Below are 26470 nucleotides of genomic sequence, written 5' to 3'. Positions count from 1 at the left end.
TACAGTGCTAAGGTGGTGTACTTCTTGTATATTAACTTTTACATATGTCTTCATAACATGTAATTCTATTTTCTCACTTTTATTACAGGTCAATGGATTATATTTTTTGAGATTTTTGGTACTCAAGTTTGTATATAATTGTCATAAAATATATAAATGGATACAGTAATAGACATATGTTACTGTAGGCATCAGTACGTCCTAGGGGAACATGCACTCACTCACACAAACACTCAGAGTCTAATGCACCCTCTCACAGACTAAGTCACACACTCATGGAAGCACTTGCAAACCCACTGTTTGAATGTGTTACTGAATGGATTGGTGTGTCCATGGGTCTTTCAGTGTATGTATCAGTTAGTCCCAGGGTGTCTCATTGTGTATATGAGTGAGTCAGTGTTTTTGTCATAGAATGCATCAGTGTGTACATCGGTGTGTTAGTGTATGTATTAGTGAGAGCTAGGGTGTGTCACTATGTGTATGACTGAGTGAGTGAGAATGTAATTAATGCATAAGTGTGTTCATGGATATGGCAGTGTATTTATCCGTGAGACCTGGGGTGTGTCAGGGTCTGTATGACTGAGTAGGTGAGATGTTACTTAATGCATCAGTCTGTTTATATGTGTGTCAGTGTATGTGTTGGTGAGTTCTAGAGTGTGTAACTATGTGTATGACTGAGTGAGTGAATGTTAGTTAATGCCTCAGTGTGTGCATGGGTGTACCAGTGTATATATTAGTGACCTTAGTGTGTGTTAGTGTATGTATGACACAGTGAGTGAGTATGGCAGTTGATGCATCAGTGTTTCCATGGGTGTGTTAGTGTATGAAATAAGGAAAGCTAGGGTATCAGGGTCAGTATGAGTGAGTAAGAGAGTATGTTACTTAATACATTAGTCAGTTTATGTGTGTGTCAGTTTATGACTGAGTGAGTGAATGTCTATCAATGCATCAGTGTGTGCATGGGTATGTCAGTGTATATATTAGGGAGATCAAGGGTATGCCAGTGTGTGTAAGACTGAATGTGGATAACTGATAATCACATCTGAATGTCTGTATTCAATCAAGTCCTATGATTGAATGCTACCTCAGATATGACATCTGACCACTTGAGATTAATTAAGCCATGATGTTTTTATAAATACGAGATATGAGTCCAAACATGGGATGATATTACCATTCTCAAAACTCCATTGGACAGCTGATTTACAGTTAGGTATCAGACTTTAGAATTTGAGAAGTTCTTCTGGTACAAATGTATGTATGTCAGAGTCGGAGAGTCAGAGTCAGAATAACTTTATTCACTATAAAAACCTCAGAAAAACATAAGTGCAACAGATAGTGATCCATTTTCCCCTTTAATAGCCTTTATCTGACTTTTAGATTTTTTTATCGGTTAGTTGATGTGCTGTTCTTCATATCCATATTGAAGAGAAAAGTGTCTGTTGTATCTAGCTGCATTCTTTTTTGTAGTTCCCTACCCAGGGCGTAACGTTTCTCAATCAGGGAGAGGTCAGTTTGTGTTTGCTCATGGCCCCTTCTGCCTAGCTTCTTCAGCATGAGGAATTTCTAACTGTAATATTGCAAGACAAGCTGTTCTAAAAACACTGTCTTTACTTCTATTATGTTGGAAAATGTATTATTGAGTAATAGCTCTTAAACAAGATCTCACTATATCCCAGACTATAAGGGGGGAAACAGAACCAACATAGTCCTGAAAAAAGTCGGCGATATTTTTCTTAATTAAGGAAGATGGCAGTCTTACTCTGCCATGTGAGAGCACGTACCTGGGGCCGCTTCTGCTGTGACATGCTGCATCACCACTAGAAATATCTCCCAGTACGGATTATCCATTGGGAACAAATAAAGACACGGGGGAGATGAGACCTTCTCGTTTTCATGTTTGGGCTGCAGCCACAGACTCCACAATACTTTTTCCATCTGACCAGGACTGTGAGGTGGCTCACTGGGCTGAGTCACTCTGCTCTCTACTGGTCAAGGCTGAGCTCAGCTCTGACTACAGCTGGCAGTGTGCCACACAAAGAGGCAGCGCACCAGGAGGAGCTTGAAGCACCCATATCCTGGCTCCAGCAACCTCAGAGACTGTCACGAAGGAAAGCCTGTCAGCCCAGGCAGAGGCAAGTGGGCACCATGAGGCAGTGGTAAAAGGAAAAGAGTCCCGGGTTAGAAAGCCTGATGGTGAAGCTATTACAATCTTGGGAAGCAGCCAACATTCTGCAGACTTGTATTACATCAGATTCTTTTTTCTAAACTGCAATGGCTGATACTCTGTTAAAAGCAGTCCTCCTCACACATGAAGACGCGGCTGCCACCGTCAAGAATGGGAACTATGGATCAGCAGGTGCTGAGAGCAGGATACAACAGGAGGCGAGGACAGCTGAATTGTTACAAGGTAACAGAGTAACTCAGAGCTTGACATGTGAAGTGACTGAAAACACTAATAACAATTTTGCTAGTTCAGAAATGCTGCCTCTGCCACAAATACTTTCAACACTCTCACTTCATAAGGAATTAAACAGTGCAAATGTGATGGAAGGGCACTGTCAAGCGGACCAGGAGGTAGAGGCCTGTCAAAATCTACTCAGAAATAATGACTCTGGAGAAGTGATCAGTGTGGATATGCCTGATTGATTTAACTCCTTACTCAATATCTCTGAGTCTGAAAACCCAGGGGGGAGAGGTTTCTTTTTGTGGCGGCTGCATTGAGGAACAGCCAAGGCAACTAGTCACAGAACAAGACACTAATTTTATTTTTAGAAGAATCTGTAACCCCACCTCTGTCTAGTGGTGTAACTGAAACCCTCACTGATGCTTTAAAAACTTCAGAGGATATACAAACTGAATCCCCCTCGCTTGAATGTAAAGACAAAGCCTATCAAACATTTGGAGATTCCATACATAGGCCTTACCTCGCACGCTCGAATCAAGGCAGGGGTTAATGGGAGTCCATTGTGCAAATGAGTCACATCTAAGGTAGCAGTAGCTTGCTTATTCATGATGGGGCACTTCTACCATCCTCGGCTTAGAAAGGCATTAACAACACTGAGTCACTGGAGATGTCTGACAACCTATGGTCCAACCCGGGGAATTTATAATCTTCTGATCTCGCCCTCTCTGATACTCTTGTAATTAATACTTCTCCCCCCAAAGCAACTGACTCTTGTTGCACAAACAAACCCTCATTGTCCTGATTCCTCAAGAGACTTCACAATCAAAGGGCAGAGGCGCTGGAGCATAATGTGGAATCCAGAGCAGATAATCGTTTAATACAGCAAGCTCTGGCTAAAGTGACTGGTAAAGTGGCTACACTGGCGTGTGATGTAACAGAGTTACAGTAGCGGGTGGCAGATACGGAGGATCTTACTGCAACAACGGCCAAAATAATCAAGATGCAAGACAAACAGCTTATCTTCCTTAAGGAAAAAGACAAGAACCTAAAGAACAGGCAACACAGAAATAATTTAAGACTGTTTGGGATGCCTGAAGGGAGAGAGGGATATGACCCATAAGCATTCATAGTGCAGTTATTCAAAAAGTAATTTCCTGATCTGGCAGACTGGGACTGGGACTGGGACTCTCAGATCCAGCGGGCTCATAGACTGTTTTTTAAAATCCAGAGTGAAGCAGCAGCATCCTTCTCCAATACTTATTTATATTGGCAATTTCTTGATGAGAAAGGCCGTTTTCCTCAGAGACAGCCTTGCTGGCCTCCATCACGGCCGAATCTCTAACCTTTTTTGTGGAATCAGACTTTTGTAAAAACAAGATGGACAGATGCTGGAAAATGTGCCAGCTGATCCACCTACTAAAGGCAGCAGGAGCAGAGGTGTACCTCCAGGAACCAGCACATTTAAAAGTTATTAGAGAGGGACACTGTCTGATTTTTTATATAGACACTGAGGCTCAGCAAGCTCTTAATCTATGGGGGCACTAAGTAGTCAATTGTTGATAATAGTGACTATCTAAATTAAGTTTTATACCATCGTTGTTTCCTGCTTTTGAATGTCACATTACTGGCATTTGTTTTGCTTATGTAAATGTACTGAATGAAAAGACACTTGATGTGGACAATATAAACATCAATGTATTTTCACCTGCTCAGCTCTCTAATATTACTTTCAATTGTCCTCTTTATAAAAGTGTTTTACTTTGAATGGGGTAGGGAGGATGCTGCAGCGGGGGAGCCCAAGAACTGGTGCTCTCCATCTGCTGTAATCCCACCTACAGCTCAGGGGAGGTGGTTCCTTTTTCAGGACACAGGGGGAGGGCTGGGTGTTGGGTGTGCGATCTTTGCTACACAAGAAGCATATCTCCCGATTTCTTTCATTCTGGTGTTTCATTTACTAAGGCAAGAGGGGTCAAGGAGAAGTGGACAGGAATTTCAAAGTGAATAAACGGGGGAGAAACGCAATGAGTACAGAACAGGAATCATGATGTCAAGCCTGTTCAGAAGATTGATCTTTTTTGACCTTCTATATTTAATAATGGAAGAAATACATAGCCGGATTATTTATAGAGGTTTTCCACTGATTTTACAATGGTGATAATTAAATCTTTGCAGCAGTGTTGGCAAATAGACTTGGACGTGAGGTTGGCTCAATTATACATACTGACCAAAAGGGTATTATAAAGGGTAGACAACTTTCGGACCTCACATACGATTTGATCGGGGCAGTTGATATTGCCTCAACGTTCTCCCTTCCCTTGGCCATTATGACCCTTGACGCTACCAAAGCGTTTGACCGAGTAAATTGGGCGTACTTAGCAGAAACCATGAAGCATTTCGCATTTGGTCCAAATTTTCGAAGATCAATTGGACTCCTATATCAAAACCCTAGTGCAAGTATCATGGTGAATGGTGTGTGCACGCAGCCCTTCTCGATCACTAGAGGGACAAGACAGGGGTGCCCCCTGTCTCCCTTACTATTTAATATATACATTGAGCCACTTGCACAATCTTTTAGGGAGGATACAAGAATATCTCCATTTAAATTCGGTGGGTGGAAAAGGAAAGTCGGGCTATACGCCGACGATATTGTAATATATACCAGTGATCCAGCTAATGCTTTCCCCATAGTGGTTGAAAAAGCCAAAGAATTTGGAGGTATCTCTGGCTATGACATTAACGCCGATAAGACCGAGTTGATGACATGGAATATTGCCAATCCGGGTGTGGGGGTGACGCCCTCAAGTCACTCAATACGTTATCTTGGAGTTAAAATAACACAAGATATTGACGCCTTAGCAAAAACAAACCTTGACCTGGTCGCAAAAGAGTGCAGGGCCCTTTTAAGATCCTGGGTAGGTCTTAGACTATCAATTTATGGGAGGGTCAACATCGTAAAGATGTCCATCCTTCAAAAATTGACCTTTATCTTTAACACAATTCCCATTGCATTTGACTCTAAACAGCTTCTTAAGTGCCAACAAGAAATAAACTCTTTCATTTGGGGTTACAAAGCCACGAGGTTGGCTTGGAAAAAATTGAGGAGGAGGAGGGAAAAAGGTGGACTGTCCCTCCCAGATTTACAGTATTATTCCTGGGCGTTTCAGCTTTCTCATTCAAGAATGCTTTTGAAGACACCAGACCTTACTTCAAATGGGAAGCTATTTAAAGCTATGTTGGTAGGTGCAAACCTTCCATTGGATGGGTTTCTTTTCAAGTTTGGAGAACAAAAGTTTTTCAAGAAGGTGAGGTTGAAGACTCTACTAACGCAATTGAAGACATGGGTACAAATTAAGCGTAGAGTGGGGTTGGCGTATTACTCTGATCATGCACCAATTTGGGACTCCCCTGGGCTTCCACCATGCCTGCAGGATTCTCTGGCAAACCCCCTTAATAACAGCTGGGCTTTCTAGATGGGGTGATTTACTTTGTGGAGGTATCTTGACACCGTGGGAGGTCCTTAGGGAAAAAGTAGGGCTGACATTGTCAAGATTTAAATACATACAAATTAGTAGTTGGGCCAGTGAATTAATCAGGAAAGTCCCCAATATTGGGAGAATTAGTCCCCTAGAACAACAGCTAGTCGAAAAACAGATAGGAGGTAAAGAGGTGGCTTGCTGGTATTGGTCTATACATGAGGAGATAGATGGGGATTTTCACCTCCCAAAAGAGCTATGGGGTAGAGAAATTGCGGCAATGGATGAGGACAGTTGGACAGAATCCTTCACTCTATTGTATAAATTGGTAAAACCCGCTTGGCTTAGACGAAATCATCTGTTTACTCTACATCGGGCATATCTCACCCCCCTACGTCTATCCAAATTTCAAGAGGGGAAATGCTGTAACAAATGCCAACTGCCCTCAGCTTCAGACATTCATTTGTTCTGGGATTGCCCCCATATAGCCACTTACTGGGCAGAGATCAAAGTTACCTTGAACGCAATCACTAAAATCGACATTCTCTTATCATTACCATTTGTCATTCTTGGTTTAGACCCGAATATAACCGGGGCAGCACGATCTCTTCTGTTTTACGCCACGTTGCTGGCAAGGCGGCAGATATGCATGCATTGGGTGGACACCACCCCTCCCACCCACTCAGCATGGCTAAATTCATTATATGAAACCTCAAAGGTAGATCTGAGAAGATCATGCAGAGCCCAGAATCTCACATTTTGGAAACTTTTGACAGAGTGGAAGTGAGGTCCTTTTCTTGGTTTTTTTTTTTTTTTCCCCATTATCCGATGATTAAGCCCACCCACTCAATAGTTCAGTACTGTGGTCTGCCCAGATTTCGATATCTATATACTGAATCTTTTGGCACAAAGTTGCTTTGAGACAACGTTATAAGATGTATGGTTGTTCCTATCAACTCATAAAACTCTACGCCGAGTGGTGAAGCAGCTCAATCTTCAGGGCTTCGCTCCCAAAGGCAGTGAGATGGTTGGTTGGTTCCTTCCGCATCTAAGGGACGTCTGTCGGGCAGATGAGGATACAAAAAAAAAAAATGGTGATAATTAAATGTATGTCCTGGAATGTTTCTGAGTTCTGACCTAAACGCAGCCAGTAAGCGTAAGCTGGTCTGGGAATAGTTGAGAATGTACAAACCTCAAATAATTTCTCTCACTGAGACTCATCAGGCATAGAAAGATAGGTACTTGCTGCAACAGCTTGGCTATAAAGTAATCGTCAGTACATTCCAGACTGTGTCTATCAGAGGGGTTGCAGTGTAGATTGATAAAGGACTTGAGTATAATTTTCTTAAGGATCCTCTTGATCAGCGGGGTGATGGGTAATTTTACAGGTCTTAATTGATGACACAAAATATACATTATGTGTTGTAAATTGGCCAAATTCAGATGATTCTGAACTTTTTGAAATATTAACATTAGAAGTACTGTAGTGGCAAGGAGTGCTATTAGTTATAAGTGATTTTAATTGTATTATGGGCTATTTTGTCCAATATAAAATTTTTCGCATGGACACTGACGAGGGACTCTAAAGAAATTAATATCAATGACAGTACCCACGTTCAAAAAATATTCTCAAACTGTAATTCGAAAATTTTGATTTATTGCATCAAGTGTCTATGCGAAAAATGTTATATTTGACAAACTATTCAGGCAGTGAAAACCCGGGTTTACAACAGAAATCCAGGATCAAGTGTCAGACCATAGGGGCCCCTTTGGTCAATCATTTTCTCACGCACAACCATTCGGCCAAGGATATGCACTGGTCAGTACTGTGTGTGTGACAAACCTTAGTAAAGAAGAAACAGAGATTAAACTTAACCACCTGGAAGCGAGACTGATTGAAAAATATCAAACATCTAAATCAGGGCTCAATGATAAAGACGAGGTCTGGTCATTACTTAGCTGAATTTTGTATGTGACAGCTTGCATGTAAATAATTTCTCTGAAGTATGTGTAGAGATTTTTGTCTGTATATATGAAACTGCTTGAACTGTGCTTGTGTACAATGTTACTGTGTACTTGTATATAGAATTCTCCATTTGTATATACTGTAATTTATAGGGAAGTACTTTAGATTGTATGAGGCTCTGGCAACTCACTGGGATATAAGGTTTCTTAAGCATCCGTTCGTGATAGACATTTGATTAGTAAGCTTTAGATTTTCATTCATTATTATTTTTTAGTTTTCCTTTTTGTAAATAGAATTATATGTTTTTAATCGCTAAATGTTCACTAACGTCACCGTTTTTGGAATACCGACATTGATGGTTGAAAGTTGCTTAGGCACGATGTTTTGCCACCATCTTGGATCAGGCACTGATTTGGATCCCGAGTGTTGAGTCCTTTTTCTCTTTTTAGTAACTGAATGGGACGTAGTCGGAACAGTCTGTTGTTTGTTTCTCCGTGACTATGTTTGGCAAGCTGTAGATAACCGGAGATACACTTGCCTTCCAGTGTGCGTGAGTAAAGGCGCGTTGTAACGGTGTACAACACAGTTAGTTACGGCGGGTGAAAGGAGCGGTAATTTGTTTGGAGCGACTTCACAGTATTGGAGTGATAGACGCCAATTTTTCCTCTTACTACATGACCTGATTTGTAAGTACCTTGGCCCTTTTCAGATCTGTTTGCGATTACTTAGTTGAGGCTATGTATATATGCGGTTTAAATAACAGTAATTTATTTTATTTTTCTTGATTTTTTGTCACTTAGAATATTGGCAGAGTCTTATCATGGAATAATTGAGCACTACCTGTGGTGGTAGGTGCAAGTGACCGGTTAACCTGAACTTTATGAAGTAGAGGACGATACTGGTACCTCGGTTTTTAAGAGGTTGAACACAGCTTATTGCTGGTACGTTTTCGGAATTGTGAAATACTTGCATGTTTTGGTATCTTCTTTTTGGGTGCACTATTAGGCATTAGGTACACTTGACACTTTGTGGGTTATTGGTTTATGGGTCTGTCACGCTTTGGTAAGACTCATAGAGAGATTTCCTATGCACATTAGGTGGTGTTATCTTTTTTTCTTTCTTCTAAATAAAATTTTTTTTTTTTCTAAATAGAATGTTGCCATGACCTCGAGGATTTTATTTTCTTTTTCTCTGTAGCTCTAGGGGCACCTTTGGGTGTTGGTGTCCGTGACGTTTATAGTCGCATATGTATATAGATATGTATTTATTTTTATTTATTTTTGTAGGTAAAGTTGTACTTGTTGCCCAAAGTCCTGAGGAGGCCTCAAACTGTTTGATAGGCCGAAACGCGTCGACAGTTACTATAATCCGACACCATACAAAAGTTGGAATTGATTTTGAAAAATCCTACGAGAGCTCTTCAAAAAAAAGAAGCATAAAGATATTTTAGCTTCCTAGGCTTCATGACTATATGGTGATTGTGTTAAAGGAATTAAGATTACAAAAGATAATGCCATAAATTTCCTTATGTAAAAGATTGGGCATCAGTTAAACCCGTAAAAATTGGGTTTCATAAAGGTGTGGTTGCCGTGCGTCATACTTATGTTTTGTTGCACAGTGTAAATATTGTGTATAGATATATGACGTCTGTATATAAACGTGTATAAAAAGAAAAAATGGAAAGAACTGATAATAAGATTCAGTGAAAAGAAGAATTGGTTTACTAAAACGAGTAATCTAAACCAACTTTTTGTGTTTGTGTATAATTTTGTTGGTATAAATGGTTCTGATAGCGATTAGATGAACAAAGAATACTATGTGGTAGATTTATTCAGTGTGGAAATCAATAACCATGGACAGATAATTTGTAGTGTGTCTTCGACTAGAAGGTTCCTTAAAAGAAATACCAGAGGCATCATTGTATTTATTTTGTTTTAGATAACTTCAGATCACAACCCTATTTTATTTTCATTACGGCTAAACATGGCTAGTATGCAAAGATGGTTATTCTTGTTTCTGCAATATCTGCTCACGATTGGGGAATATGTCTAATTGCATGCAATCCGTAACTGCTCTCACTCAGAATTTGCAGTTACCACTAGTATCATATATTGCCCTGACAAATATCACCATGAATAACAAGGCTTCTCTTAGCCACCCTAACACAGAAATAAGCACAATTACCGCTTAGCACCGAATGGATGCTAGAACTGTAATGAATGGCAAGTGTATGTGATTTTTTACAGGCAATACAATTAATATACATGAATTATGATGTACTGTAGTAAAAGCATTATTCCATCAGAGATATCAAGAGGTAAGTGTAGCATGAAATTAGGAGTGTCCAGAATAGGTCAGGCATCCATGGCCTGGGCCATCTGAATGTAATATCAAGAGGTGTTCCTAGTGGAAACTATTAGGCTCACGTAATAATATCACAAATGTTAGATATTAACAAAAGACACATATTATCGACAATAACAGGGACCATGAAATTGCACAACAATATGTTTAATGTTTTAATCATAGGACTTAGTGACCATTGATCATGTGGTCTCACAGTCAAATATAAAAAAGCATTAGCTATACATACACAAAAGGTTCCCTCACCTGCTGTCTTACATCAGGCCTATTGGGCTGAACACTGTCTGCTCCAGAAATACAAGTTTTTCTTTTTTAGAACCCTCCCCCACTCTAGTAGTGACATGCTTCATCATCGGGTCTCATGCTGGTCCCTAAAAAACAGGATGGGCTTGACCATATTCCATGGAACACTTTGAATGATAGCTAGCAGATGGGATCTTAAGAATAACAAAAAAGTAAGCAACTCAGGTTTTACCTTTACTGGTGGTTGGTCAGGTATGGTTAAAAACTATAAGGAGGGTAACATGGGGAGAAATAACACTATAACCCTATTTAATTGTCAACATGCTTCATCCCATAGGTTGTGCCACTAGGGGTCCTTGGGCTTTTATCAGTTCACTAAATTTCTCTTATGATAAAAGTGATAAAATAAACCACATACTGGTTCACAAAATGCAAAAGGTGGGGCTGCAAAAATTGGGGCCAAATAGCTGAAATACCCTGGCATTACAACATGTTTTTTTACTGTTCTTGCACTCTCATGGTTTGTGCTGCCATACATTCCAAGACCTCTTCAGTGCTCTAGTTGTACACAAACAAAAATATGCCTATATGAGAGATCCTGCCTTCATACATGATGCAATATTAATTGTGCATTACCATGTGCAATTGTTCTCTGAAAAATATTTTATAATGTAGTGGAGGAACTACCACGACAATATCAAGAATTATGGATTTGATTGCTCACATTGGAATGGCATATACTCTTGCCTTCCACATAAGATAATTAGGAGCACATTTATCAAAAAGTAGGCAGTGCAATGCAGAACAGTAAGCCATCTTGCTGTTCTGTGTGATGTAGAAAGGGCAAGAATGTGCTGTGTTTAACATTATATGGCACATTACTGTCTTTTCCTTACAGAATGCAGTACACATAGAAAGGAAACAAAAGATACTTCTCATTATGGCTTACCTGGGGAGGTGTAGCATTTTGACGCATTCCCCGTTCTACCACTAATGGTAAATCTGGGAAGGCACCAAAGTCCATGGGTGGATTCGTAGAAACATCCACCTTCCAACCATGGATTGCTTCCGTTGGGCGGAGTAAAACAATGCAGCAGATTGCACTGCGTTGCATCACTCAAGATTTATCAAGCCAGACAGGACCATGCAAAGTAGCCTTGCATGGCTTGATAACTCTTACTTGGTGGTTGCGTCACCTGAGTGTCCCATGGCACGGCGCAGGGCGACACAATTCTTGATAAATATGCCTCTAAATTTGCATTTCTGTGGTGTGAAATGCCTGCAAGACATTTGTAAAATCCACCAAACTGGTTTTTGTTGTGGTTAACTTGCTTTGGTACTAAAGGGTGTCCCAACCACAAATGCCACATATGAATCCAAGTGCACAACTAGGGTAATATTATTACAAGACCGTATGCTCATATTAGGCATTCTGTTTTAGTACCGATTACACATACTGCAATACCCACATTCCTAAAAAAGGCAATTCCATTATATCAATCTGTCCATATAAAATCATGTGTGAAAATACATACTACACATTGTTAATGATACACAAAAATATACATCTTTAAAACTGTTATCCAATATAACAAATCAACCCTAGTATGAATAGCACCAATAACTGAATGACTTTATCTTTTCTTGCAGCAAAGGTACATTTCTGGTGTGTGGTACTGCAGTGCATTTTCAGGAAGAGTGCTTTGCCATATAGATGTGGCTTGTTTATTGTAAACTGTTCTACTTGGCAGTGCACAGGGAGGATATTCTGGGAATGCTTATTTGGGCAGTTACTTTGTACTGAGAGAGATGCAAGCAGTCATGTGTTTCCTTAGGTCTGCTTGTGAAGCACTGTGAGGGCAGGACACACAGTAGGATCCAGCAATGTCTTTGAAGTTTATATAGCAAGTGTTTCTTTGGTTTTCTATTGACGGTATGTAAGCGCAAATAAGATGAGCAATCCAGTGCAGGGCATGGAGTTTGAGTTAAATGTTCCCCATGTAGATTTGCTAATTGCTTTTTTCTAATTTGTAAATGTGCTTAGAACTTTGTGAAACATTTCTAGCATTTCTTTTTTGGTTATGCAATTTTACTTATTATTTTGTGTGCTGCGACTTTACTGCCTATAAGTGAAAGAGGCTTTAGTTTTGCTTCAATGGAAGCATAGGGTGTGTTGTGCCTACAAATTAAGATTTAAAGAAGGCAGTTACATATTTAATTGTTGGTGAGGGTTCAATTCCCCGAGGGTTGTGGCCAGTAGGTCATTATAGATAATAAAAGTAGTAAAAATGTGTCAAAAACATAGCAGAGGCAGAGGAAGGGTTGGATCTGATATCAGCAGAAGTAAAGGAACTCTGATGGGGTAGAAATGGCACGGTGCTTCAGACATCTCAGGGGTTTTATAAGCAATTTTTCTTATGATGCAAAAGAAAAACACAAAAATCAGGCCACTGATAAATCTAGAAGATCTAAATCATTTTGTTTTTTATCACCATTTCAAGATGGAAACAGCAGTTTGTTTAAGGGATATCCTGCTTCCAGGTGTATGGATGGTGTGCTTGGATTTGAAAGACACATATTTCGCAGTGTACATCTTTCGGAGGCACAAAGAGTATCGCCAGTGGATATGGCCGGGTCAAATGTACTGGTTCAAGTCCCTTCCATTAAGTCTTTCTTCTGAACCTTGGTGTTTCACTAAACTATCGAAACCTGTGTGTCTGCACTTCTCAGATCCCAGGGACTGAGGACCTGCTATTCATAATATACATAGAGACATTGGATTCGGTCTCAACAATGAAGGGGGACTGTTTAGGCTTTCTGGTGGCATAGTTGAAAATGATCAGAGAGGAGTTAAAGAGTACTGGGACAAACTTGAATTTCTTTGAGGCCTACCATCTTCATCCCAAGCAAGTTAAGGGAAACAAGGTTGAGTTCTACCTCAAGCAAGAAATATAGCTGATTGCATAGTACCTGCTAAGGCCTAGCATGCAACATAGTGGCAGACTGGTACTCGAAGAATATGAGCGACAGCAGCAAATGGACTTTGGACTGGCAGTTATTTTAGACCTTGAAGAAAGTTTGGGTATTCTTTTGTAGAGATCTTTTTGCATCCAAACTAACAACTCAGCTGGTGACATTTTAAGTTGAAAAGCAGACCAAGGGCCTTGGCAACAGATGCATTTCTCTAGCATTGGACTGTGGAAATGCATAATCAATTTCTGCCCTTTGCCATTATATCTAAGAGTCTATCCACGATATATAGGCAATTGACATGGGTGGTGATGGTGATGCCATTGTGTATGAGCCAACCTGGGTATCCCACTGTGATAGAACTTCCAGTAGATTGGTGAATGTAGTTGCCAGTCTTTCCACAGATGATGAGGAGACCCTAAGTGCAGACTAACTCTCCGGTATTGCATGGCAAGTTGATTTTAGTGGCATGGAACCTTTCAGGATGTTTACAAATGTGCCAGGATTTTAGGATACAGCTGATAGCTTACACTTCAAGCTGTATCAAATCTTCCTGGGCCCCAGGCACAGTCAAGGCATAAAAGATAGCCCAGGAGGTTTGGACTGACTGGGTACAGAAAAGGATCTGGATCCCATTTAATCAGATATTGTAGTGGCACTCATTTTGTTAGCATCTTGGCGACTAGTGGTAAATCTTACAGGACTAATAATGGGCATAGGTCTCCAGTGTCAGTAGGGCACCAAATGGCTGATGTGAAGCAAGTTGGACAGCATTAGGTAATTTGAAGATTACTGAAAGGGACAAGGTGTAAAACTAATCCAAAGCTCAGGTACACTACTATGTGGGATGTCAGTTTAGTTTTATGTTTTGTTGAAACCTTGGAAGACAGTAAGCTAAATTGTAAGCGAGCTGGCATCTAACATAGATGCCAGTTTGCTATTTGCTAAGCTGTTCTCTATGTTAAGTTTAGATTATTTAAGAAGGGTATCAGATGTCAAGGTTTTGGATGTTTTGCTATGCAGTTCACACCATTTAGTGTTCATGTTTATACTACAAGGAGGACTAAGAATGTGCCCACATATGTGGAGTTCAAACGTTTTTTTCACACCCAAAACTTCCTCTAGTGAGGTGTCTCAGACAGGATTTCCACATAATGAGTGAGGTGAGTACTTCTGCACCTCACTGATTGATAGCTTTGAGGAATATGTTCACCCCGGTAATATCAAGAACATTAAATACAAGGATAAAGAAAGTAATGTCCATGGCAGGTGTTAATCCAGGACTATTTGCGGTGCATTTAGCCAGGGGCTCTATGGCTTCCAATACTTTGTGAGTCACTGCACAGCAAGATGACATCTTGAAAGCTGCAGTTTGGTCTGAAGTGCCAACTTTTCAAGCATTTTATTGTAAACCTGTTGATCATGCAGATATAACAGTTGTTAGCATATTTTGAACATGCTTACTTTGAGCCTACGTTCCTGTAATAAAACTGCAGATTCTTTTAGCCAGAAGATATTCCGGAGTTTATTAAAGACAAGTGATGCAAGTATTATCCCTTCACTGTGGTTACCCACCCATAATTGGCTAATAATACATATGATTTTGGTTATTGTTAGTTTCAGAGCACCCAATCAGAAGGCAACCTGAATCATTGGACACTGAGTGGACTAATAGAGTGGACCAGCTGGAATCTGAACATTGTTCCATGAGAAGGAGCATCTGGACCTAGAGGGCTTAGTGTGGCTTTTATTTGGATGTCCCTATTGTTTTGGTTATTAGTCTTACTAAGAGCTGTGAGAAATAAAAAGGAAGACTGCATATTATGCTCATCCACTGTCTTTAATAGAGTCAGGACTCTCCTTTACAACTGGCTGGGTGCTCAGCAATGGATGCCTAAAACAAGTTGGGCAGTAGGGTTTTCCAGACCATCATTCATACCTGACCTCTACACAAGTTTATCCATAGACTAATAGAGGCAATTTGCAATTTTTACTGTGTTCCTAATTGTGGCTAATAGCCTTTTCAATTGAAGTTTTTCAGTTTTTTAAGAGATTTTTGTTAAGGTTTTAACTTGCTGTACAATAAATACATTACTTACTGAATAGTGGCAAATTGTTTATTCGGATCTCGTAATTTCGACGAATACAAGACACTCTCTGGAGATGTAATTCAAACAAAAACACAGGTTTGACACACAACAGTTTCTGATTAGAAAATATGCAACAACAACACACTGTAAACATACACATATCCATACCCTCTGAGACAAACGTCTTACAATTATTCTTCATGCCCGAGAAGAAAACAAGGCAAGCCGAGTGTTCCTTTTTTGCAGAAAGCACTACTTACTTAAAATCGCTCAAGTGAAATTCAACCTTAAGTTAAATTCTGATAATTCCCTTAGAACATTTTGAAGGCTTGAACTTTGACTTTACAAAGTGATGCAATTGTGTCGATGGGAAATGGCTGCGATGAACTCCCGTGTGTTTTTTGCCTTTCTTGTTATTTGGCAAAAAAACTAACTTTATGCACCCTCCACCATCTGATCATTTATTAATGAAAATAAAGTTGAAGTTGCTTTAAATCCAGTGCTGAGCCTTATATTTGGGAGCATGAAGTTCTTTGGCTGGAAAAGTGATGGCATACATTAGAAACTGTCTATTACTAAAGCACTCTAGTGAGCTGGATCATTCGTCTAAATAACGAAGATGCTAAGAAATAGCTGCTTTGAAATTTTAGTATCACTGAGCTGTAAAAATGTTACATTAGAGGTAGTGAACACTATTTCCTTGGGGGAAAATGACAATATTCAAGACTGAAAGCTGCAGGAGCAAGATATTTAAGCTAGAGGATTCATTTCCCTAAATGAAACATTGGTCATTAAAATGTTCGGTGTTACTCAAGTCAAATATTTTATGGGCTGTACGTTTTGAATATTCGTTGCCTTTTCCAAATAAATGTGCTGCTTGTAAATTTGCTCATATTTTCATTTCCTCAAAATGTAAGTATATTTCGATGCACTGTATTTCTCATATTATCCCTTCTCTCCTCTTGACACTCATTTCCAGGACCATTTTGAAAGTTGAAGTTTGTGTCAAAAAGATTTTTCAATATATGAGTAAAACAACCGGCAGATGAGGCTGAAATAATTTCGACTGCACTGCATCTAGGTAATTCGAAAAAATATATTTTCAAAGGTTTGGAAACTTCTGTTGCGTACTGGCAGCCTTATTTAATGCAATATCGTTGTTTTCTACTCTTAAAGTTTAATAAAAAGTTTAGCTCTTTTGATCATTGTTATAATGTGATTTTTTTTAGCATGGGGTGGTTGATATCATGAACTAAGTGCAATATGTAGGCCCTAACAAAAACATCAAAACTCTTGAAAAACATTCAAAGGACTATTTTAGCCCCAGGTAAAGCTCCAGGCCTGGATAAGATCCCTGGGGAACTTTTTTCGAAGTGAACCATCTGTCTGGGCTCCCTATTTTTGGGTGTTACTCAACGCAATTCTGCAGGGTATGAAGATCCCCTCCAGCTGGGTTGGCGCGGAAATAATCCCGATTTTTAAAAAAGATTCCCGCTCCTCCCATCCAATTATAGAACAATCAGCCTGATAGATATCTCACAAAAAAATCTTTGCACGCATTTTGCTACTTAGGCTACAAACCTGGATGGAAGAAAAGGGGATACTATCCCCCTTACAGGCAGGGTTCAGGGAAAAGTTGTCCACCCTGGACCAAGTACTTAGGTTACAATTGTTGTACTGGAAGACCGTGTGCCTGGAGGGGGGTAGTCTCTACTTAATATTTGTAGACCTGCTGTCAGCCTTTGACTTGGTCCCGAGGGAAAAATTATGGTCAGTTCTTTGTGAGATGGGGATTCCAGTATACTTAATCAATCTGATTAAACGGCTCCACAAGAACAACTTCGTGCAGATCAGGTTTGGTAGGGATGGGAAGCTAACTGCACCTATCCCGATCAATCATGGCATGCATCACGGTTGTATGCTTGCCCCTACTTTATTTAGCCCATTCATTAATGGCTTGATAGACTCCCTGTTAGCAGAAAAAGACCTTAATGCCCCTAAGTTAGCCTCTCGCCTAATCTCGGCAATGATGTTTGCCGATGATACTTTATTAGTATCCAAATCACCTATGGGGATACAAAGGTTACTCAATAAATTTGAAGTATTCTGTAGCGAAAGAGGTTTAGAAATTAATCTACAGAAAACCTAATATATGGCGTTTAATTGTCCAAAAAGTACATGTCCCAACCCTTTATTAAATGGTAAACCTCTCGAAAGAGTATTCTCTTTTATTTATCTCGGCATCACCATCACAGAAAACATGGATTAGGGGCTCAGATTATTAAATCATCTTGAAATTAGCACAATCATCAGGCGGCATCATGAGAGTTTTCTGCAAGTCTAGTCAGAAACCGGTCAGCCCAGCAATTGAAATATACAGGGCTCAAGCCCGAGGAGGTGCGATTTATGGCACTGAATTATGGGGCAATTCCAAACTTGAGAATCTTTCGCAGGTCAATAACCACTATCTTAGACAGTTGCTGAGACTCCCACGGAGCACTCCACTTATCCCGCTCCGACTACATTTGGGGATAATGGCGATTGCAGACGTATCGAACCTTAAACCCTTAATGTATTGGCGTCGCCTGTGGACTACCCCATCTCTTCTATCTTATAGGGAGGAACTGCTAGAAGTAATACATCTGCAGGAGGCTGCTAAATTGCCGTGGTTAGCTCACATTAAACTTGTGTTAACCAGTATGGGGTTGGGGGAATGTTGGGCTGCTCCTGAGTCTGCATGTTTATCAATACCAAGAAAAGAATTGAAGGCCCATTATATGGAGTATGACTTGGCTCAGCTCTACAGCTGCCCTCATACAGGCAAATTAACCTCAGTTTTTTTAGAAATCAAAGATACATTTTGCTTTGAGCAGGCTCTAGATGTCATCAAACCTGTAGCTGCTAGGAAGCTTTATCTACAGTTCAGGCATGGGGCCCTCCCTCTCCTTTGCTTTGCATCCAAAGGGAAGGTTTTGCAAGCTGTGAACTGCCCGGCATGCGATTGCCCCGAAGAACCTGTACTCCACGTCTTCTTTAGCTGCCCTGGCTACGATAAAGCAAGGTGACGTTGGTTGGTGCAGATTTGTAGGAACCTTGGAAGCAGGCGGTGTGCTCTGATACTGAAGTATGACACCAGTATACTGATCGTTTACTCAGTTGCAGGCTTCCTATTTTCCATGTGGTGTACTCATAGGATTTTAATGAAATTAACTTAAGATGCTCTAGTATGCCATTGGGGTGGAGTGTTATCAATCGTATCTTAAATAGTGGGGAATAATTCCACCCGGTGATTGGCCCTGATATTTCATACAAAATTGTGTCCTGTGATTGGACTAAAATGAAAATAGTCACTCGCAGTGGTTGTCTGGCTACAGGGAAATGGTAAATTGTTAGCTTATATCAACAAACTCACTAAAAATGTTTGTGTAAAAGTGATTTGTTGACCTGGGGAAGCCAGTGTAAGGACCACATTTTTTGATATATGGGAATAATTTTGGTCATTCTTCTTATGATCCTTTTTTATCTAATTTATTTATTCGCACCATGCACCTTTTGAAGTGATCCTTGTCTCCCGTTCCGAAATACTCATAGAGATTTTTTATATTAATTTATTTCTTCTTTCCTTTTTAAAACTATGCAAATGCTTTTGATGCAATCTTTTAAATTATCCTGTATGTATTGTGGTGTAACTTTTAGGTCATATTGACCGAAATAAAGTTGTTTGAACTGATCTGAACTATTTTGTTTGAGACAGTATTATGTGACTTAACCCTTTCTGGCCAAGAACATAACAGTCACGTCCTCAGCCATGGTGGCCGTGTACCAAGGGTGTAACCGTCACGTCCTCTATTCTTGTCCAGGAAAACCCTCTGCTGTTTGGAGCAGTGGGATTTAATTTTTTTTGTATTGTTTTCCAGCCTTGGGACCACAGGAAGAGCTTACCCTACCATTTATTTTGGGAGATCTGTGGGAATGCTGGGTGGAAGTCAATTGTGTGGCTTCCTGCATATTCCAGAACTTTACATAACAGAAATGTGAGGACAATGTGTTCTTTATAGTCAATGTTTGAGGTTTGAAAAGGATTCTGGGTAATAAAACGTGGTGAGAGTCACACAAGTCTGTTGACCCTGGAAAGTCCACGGTTGGCTAGGTTTCCCTGGGTGCTGGCTGAGCTAGGGTCAAGTGTTATATGCACACTTTAGTACACACATCGGTCCTCTGACAAATGCTGTAGGAATGCCATAACTGGTGATTATTAGTTAAGACAAGTCCCGGGCTGGGGGATCCACCAAGCCCAGGGAGGCCTCGCCACACTTTGCCTGCTTGTCAAAATGTCTTTTGGCCCTGGGTTGGAGGTCGGTCAGGGCTCTCCTTGCAGCCCTGTGCCTGAGGCCCAGGTGGGGCTTCAAGCCTACAGGCCGTGGAGACACGGTCCACTCCAAGGACAAGCGGGAGCCCTGTATGTTAAGGCACAGCATGACTAGATGGCTGTACTTTGGGACCCCGTGTTTGGGGTCCACTGGGCCACCCCCACTTCGCCTGCATGCCAAGGTGCCTTCAGGCCCCTGTTGAGAAGCCCATCATGGCTCCACTTGCAGCCCTGTGCCTGAGGCCCAGGTGGGACTTCGAGCCCCCAGGCCACAGAGCCCTGCTCCCCTCTAAACCGCAAGTGGGAACCCTGTTCATTAAGGAACAGCACAACCAGATGGCCGTCTATAGGGCCCGGCCATGCGGCCATGCCCAATGCCTTACAATGGCGCTACCAGATGGCCGTGCAACCCTGGAAGTCCTGATGAGGGCTCATTTGCTCCCCCAATCCCAGCCAGGGCTCCTGGAGGCTGGGTGCTTTCGCTGCTTTGGTTCCCTCTCTCACCATCAAAGGAAGTTGCACAGAGAGCTACATACCTTTCTATTCACTAACAGAGGCACTATGGTATTTTTTAGCCGCTTACATATACATTTACATTTCAAGAAAACATTTTGAAAAAAACAGGCAGTTATATAGTGGCATATTTACTTAAACACCTCATGGCACTGCTATACCTGGACTGCTACACTCAATTAGATATGTAGGCAAGTAGTAACACAACCTCGTCATCCATCCAGAGAAATAGTCCTTTAAATATAGGTCAGGCCTACTCATTCAGAGCCTGTCCCTGCACTCTGACTGCCAGCTTCCCTTAGCATGTGACAGCTGTTTGGCAAGTCTTATATGCATGTTTTCGTAGGCATAACTCTCCTCTGAGATATTCTGTTGGCATGCCATAAAGCACGCTTTTTGTTTTTGAAACAATCTGAAGTGTTCTTTTGAGTTTTAGGAACTTACTCATGCACTTGCAGACCCCTATGCTAAGCACTACATAGAGGATACCATTCATAATGCAACAGACATACACATTTCTAAAGGATAAAGGCTGTCTGTCACCCAGTTATAGAGTGATAGAGATACCTCTACATTCACTCACATGCTCAAAACATATTGATATATTCAGGAGTATGAAAGGCATTTGCACACATACCTACATAGCCCTCTAGTTCCAAACGCTGAGGTATTTGTCAGGCCGCTTACATACACATTTACAGAGCCTTTGATGTACTACAATAGACAGTCACACACTGACACATTTACTTAAACATCTCATGGCACTTCTATAAATGGACGGCTACACTCAATTAGATATGTAGGCAAGTAGTAATACATCCTTGTCATCCATCCAAAGAAGTAGTCCTATAAACATGTGTCAGGCCTACTCATGCAGACCCTTTTGTTTGCGCTCTCACAGCGAGTTTCATTTAGACTGTAAACCTTTTTGGCAAGTCTTATATGCACACTTTAGTACACATATCTGTCTGACAAATACTGTAGGAATGTCATAACTGGGGATCAATGAGTAAGACAAGTACAATGTATAACAAGTCAATGTCAAGCACACAGAAAATAAGAAATACCACGAAAGTATTAAAGAGGTCCAAAACGTATGTAGGTTTATAAGGTAAAGGTAGTTATATCGGCACTACATTACATAAATTGTGGTAGTAACCTGTAGGGAAAATATTTCCTAGTACAGGAAATAGTTGCTGTTTAAGGGGATATGGAGTAACTCTAATATGAATTCGGTGGGAATGTGAGAGGGTCTGGGGAGTGTGTTAAGTTGTGTTAAGTAGATTCTTGATGATCTGTAGACCCTCATTATGGGGAATGTTGGTGTAAAGAGACTCAATGTGTAAGCCGACCATCAAGTCTGTCTCAATGTTGAATGGTCTGTTCTCAATCTGGTTAATGAGGTTGGTGCTGTTGCATATGAAGGTATTGGTAAGGGGTACACATTCTTTCACGTTGGCATCTATGTATTTGCCAAGGGGCTCTAAGATAGAGCCACAGCCTGATACAATGGGGTGGCCATTGGGATTGGTAGTGTTTTGGTGAATTTGGGGAATTCAACGTAGCTTAAGGCATTTTTAAGATTCCTAAAACAGTGTAAAGTTTGTATGAATGTCCTATTGACTTTTTTTGTAACCATCAACTATATTGCTACTTGAGCTGTATTTACACTGTATTTCCCTAGTCACGTGTCACTCTCGCCATTCACCTTTTCACGAGCACAGATGTGCTTGCTATATGTTTGGGTTACCAACACAATCTATGTAATGTAGTGCTGATATAACTACCTTTACCTTATTAACCTACGTACCTTTTGGATAGCTTTAGTACTTTTGTGGCCTCCCTTATTTTCAGTGTGCTTGATATTGACTTGTTATACATTGTACTTGTCTTACTTAACCCCTTCCACGCTGATGACCAGCTGGGCTCGTCATGAGGTAGCCTCCTGGTACGCTGTTGACGAGCCCAGCTCGTCACGTAACATGCGCTTTCGCAAAACTCCGCGTATGCGGTTAATGATCACCAGTTGAGACATTGCTTCCATGTTAAACGTATTCACCCGGTCTCAACTGGACAAACGGGTTTTGCTCCAGTCTATTGTTTTTGTAGACATGCTGCTTTGTGCTTGAAGGACTGAGAAATATCCTTTCGAGTTTTAGGAACTTCCCAATGCTGTTGGAGACCCTTATAGCAAGTACTACATAGAGGGTATCGACAATGCAACCGTCCTACATGTTTCCATAGCATACAGACTGTCTGTCACTCAGTCATGGAGTGACAGAGATACTTTTACGTTAACTCATATACTCAGAATGTACTCATTTATGAAGCAGTATGAAAGGCATTTGGAGACATACTTACATACCCCTCTATTCCCTAACACAGGCATTGAGGTATTTGTCAGGCTATTTGCATACATATTTAGAGAGCCTTTGAGGTAGTAGAACAGGCAACCACATACTGGCATATTTACTTAACCCCTCCACTGCTAGAATTTTTCGACGCCATGTGCTAAGACCTTTTTATAGCCATTGAGTTTGTTTTGCACTTAGGACACCATAACAATTTGTTCACATATGGTATCCATGCCACATTTAGGTCCTTCTTTTCCCATCATCCTGGTAATTTTAAAGGTACCCAGGGTTTGTGGATTCCCCTGGAGGGGACTGAGAAAATAGTCAAAATACAGCTATATTTGATGTTTTTTTTCTGGACAAAATGCTGCAGAAGAAAGCATATGTGTTTGCCCTTGCAAATGGCATCAATGAAGGGTTTGTGGTGATAAAATCATTATCTTCCCAGTTTTCTATGAAAAGTTGAGAAAATTCTGAGTTCAGCAAGTGGTCATATGTGTAGATCCTTCAATGTTTGACATGCTACTTGGATATGCGACGGGCTGGAGGACGGAGCCCAGGATAGGGGGTACCCACCCCTGGGCCTGCCGGGGCCCCGGTCAGGGATCCTGACCGAAGCAGGGAAAGCCTCCCTGGGCATGCGGAATCATGTGCCAGATGCTCCTGGTGCACAGGGGACCAGAGGACTAAGCCCAGGATAGAGGTGGGCCTGCCTGGGCCATCAGGTCACTGGTTGAGAACCGCAAGGCCCCAAGGGGGTCCAGAGTAATCTGTCCATAATAATCCATAGGAAGGCCACCCCCCCCCTTTGTTGTAATCCATAACACGGAGTGAGAGGGGACCAAAGGCGCAAACCCACCCGGCATCCCGGAGCCCTGGCTGGGCTCAGGGAAGCAAATGATCCCTCATCTGAACTTCCATGGTGGCTCAACCATCTGGTACTGACATTGAGAAGCATTGCACACGACCAGATAGCAAGGCTCTTAGGACTGCCATCTAGTTGAGCTGTGGCTTAGTGAACAGGGCTTCTTTTTCTCCTAGGAGGGGACTGAGGCTCTGCAGCTTGGAGCCCCACCTGTACCTCAGGCATGGGGCTGAGAGGGGGGCCGGATGGGCGCCTGACCTGGGCCTGCAGACACCTTAACATGCGGGTGAAGCAGGAGGAGGCCTGCCTGCCCTGCCCGGTGAACCCGTCCAATCCAGGAACTTGGCCGTGGGGCAGGCCGGAGGATGGAGCCCAGGGTGGGAGCACCTGCCAGTGGGTCTGGTGGGGCCCTGGGTTCCGTTTGAGCTCCTGGTCCGGGCGTGCAGGGAAGGATCCCTGGGCCTGAAAAAATATGTAAAATTCTTGTTCTACCATTTTTTCCCCTAATATTTTGGACCCTAGCTCAGCAAGCACCCAGGAAAACCTCACCTACCTAGGGATATTCAGGGTGAGCTGACTTGTTTGGCTCACACCACATTTTATTACCCAGAACCCCTTGCAAATCTCAAACTGTGATTATAAAAAACATATTTTCCTCACATTTCTGTGATGGAAAGTTCTGAAATCTGCTGGGAGCCACAAACATTACTTTACCCAGCATTTCCCCAGGTCGCCCAATACAAATGGCAGGGGATGCTCTTCCCCTGCTACTGAGGCTGAAACATTAAAAATGAAATTCCAATGGCGTAAACATCAGAGGGGTCTCCTGGACTTGTGCAGGGGCCAGCATGGCTGAGGGCGTAACTGCTACGTGCTTGGCACAGAAAGGGTTAAACATCTCATGGCACTCCTAGAGCTGGACTTGTATACTCAATCAGAGTTGTAGGCAAGTAGTCACACAACCTGGTCATCCATCCAGAGAAATAATCCCTTACACGTGGGTCAAGCCTACTTGGACAGACCCTTTCTTTGCACTCTCACACCAGTTTAACATAGTTTGTAAAAGCTGCTTAGCAAGTCTTATATCCATGTTTTAGTAAATAAAGCTGTCCTATGAGACCTGTTGCTGGTATGACATAAAGTACACTGCTTTTTGCTTGAAAGATCAAGAAGTGTCATTTTGAGTTGCTGGAACTTGCTCATGCACTTGCCGACCCCTATGGCAAGCACTATATAGAGGATACCATGCACAAGGCAACTAACATCATGTTTCCACAGTGCAGACACTGTCTCTGTTTCTATTAGAAAGCAACAATGTTAATTATATATGCACTCACATGCTGAGAAACTACTTATGCATAGAGGCAAATGCCTGGCTACCAAGCTGTGTGATGTTATTACAACAAACTCAATGCATATTTTGATTGAATTTTATGACACACTCCAAATCATTTTATTGAAATGTAAGCAGGATCTGTTTAACATTCGTCTTAAGTACCTCGTGTGGCATGTTAAGATATGTTCCTCTCATTTATTAAATGCATTATTCAAATATGTGAAATATTAATTGGGTGGAATCAAGACTGTGGTGCTGATTCACAATAAAAATGAGTGTTTGCAAAAAAATATAGACTAGTAGATACGATTTTCTTCAGTAAAGATATTCCATCTATGAGATTCACAAAACTGACATGACACAATCCTGTAGGAAAATAAGACTGCAGTTAGTCACTTTAAAGATGCAAGCAAACCTCAACTTTTGAGTTTTTTTTATTTATTTTGTTTTACAAGATGCAAAATATAGATCCAATACCAGTGTTGTATTTTGTGATCCTCAGGAGTCTTTCACAATGAAATTACGCAATCATGTCATAATTTGCTGTCACTTACAATAGGTATCAAATCTAGGTATGAAAGAACATTGGGGGCATTTGTAAAGACCCTAAAGCTACTGCTTTGTGGGGAGAATACATTTTTCCCATTTCTACAATCCTGGGTACATCTTCGCTAGTCTTGTATAATTTTTGCTATACCGTGCCTCATTAGGGGTAGTAAGTGTTATATAAATACAATTAAAATTACGTAGAAGTGATAGCCATAAATCTTGATTGTGCAAAAAGGTATATGAATTGTGCTCCCACTTTCACATTGTATGTGCACTTACCTGTACAATTTTTAATAGCCCCCTACGTCATAGGTGGCGGTCTTATTAGAACAACACGTTCCTTATCACAGAGCGACTTACCAGCAATAATGTATTGTCTTTCACTGATATTCAGAGAGCTGCAGATACACAATGGTTTGCAGTGTCTTTGAAGAGATGATCTTTTTTAAATGCTCATGACAGTTGTCACCTCTAACCCCTCCTTGTTGTTGTATTTGTTGCTTAAATAGTAATGAATGTTAGACAGACTTGTTTGGTGTTTTCCTCTAAGTTGAAACAGACGGCCATCTTATGCTCATTAGCACACTCTGTCTGAGGCTCTCAAGAAATGTCAATTAACTATGGGATGGCATCAATTAAGTTGTTCATTGCAAATCAATGTCCTGAGTGATATATCATTATGATGCATATTTCATCACGCTTTTGTTGTCAACCTCGATTAAAAGTCAATTTGTGTTTTTAAGCTCGCCCCATCTTTTTTAACATTTAGGAACAGTGTGAACAGCAGCCAACTTACATTTGTTTGCTTAAACATTGAGTACACTAGTCATATTGGGTTCAGTCTATTTTTAGATTATCATAATGCATACTCTAAAAGCAAAGCCTTATCCTGGCTTTATTCCAGCTTCCTAATTTGATCAAGCATGGCACAGCTTGAACTTCTAATAGGTACATGTTTCGAGCAGAGTTAG

The sequence above is a fragment of the Lissotriton helveticus genome, chromosome 4_1 (assembly GCF_964261635.1).
Source record: "Lissotriton helveticus chromosome 4_1, aLisHel1.1, whole genome shotgun sequence".
In the NCBI taxonomy this organism is placed as follows: Eukaryota; Metazoa; Chordata; class Amphibia; order Caudata; family Salamandridae; genus Lissotriton; species Lissotriton helveticus.
Note: the sequence above shows the minus strand (reverse complement) of the source record.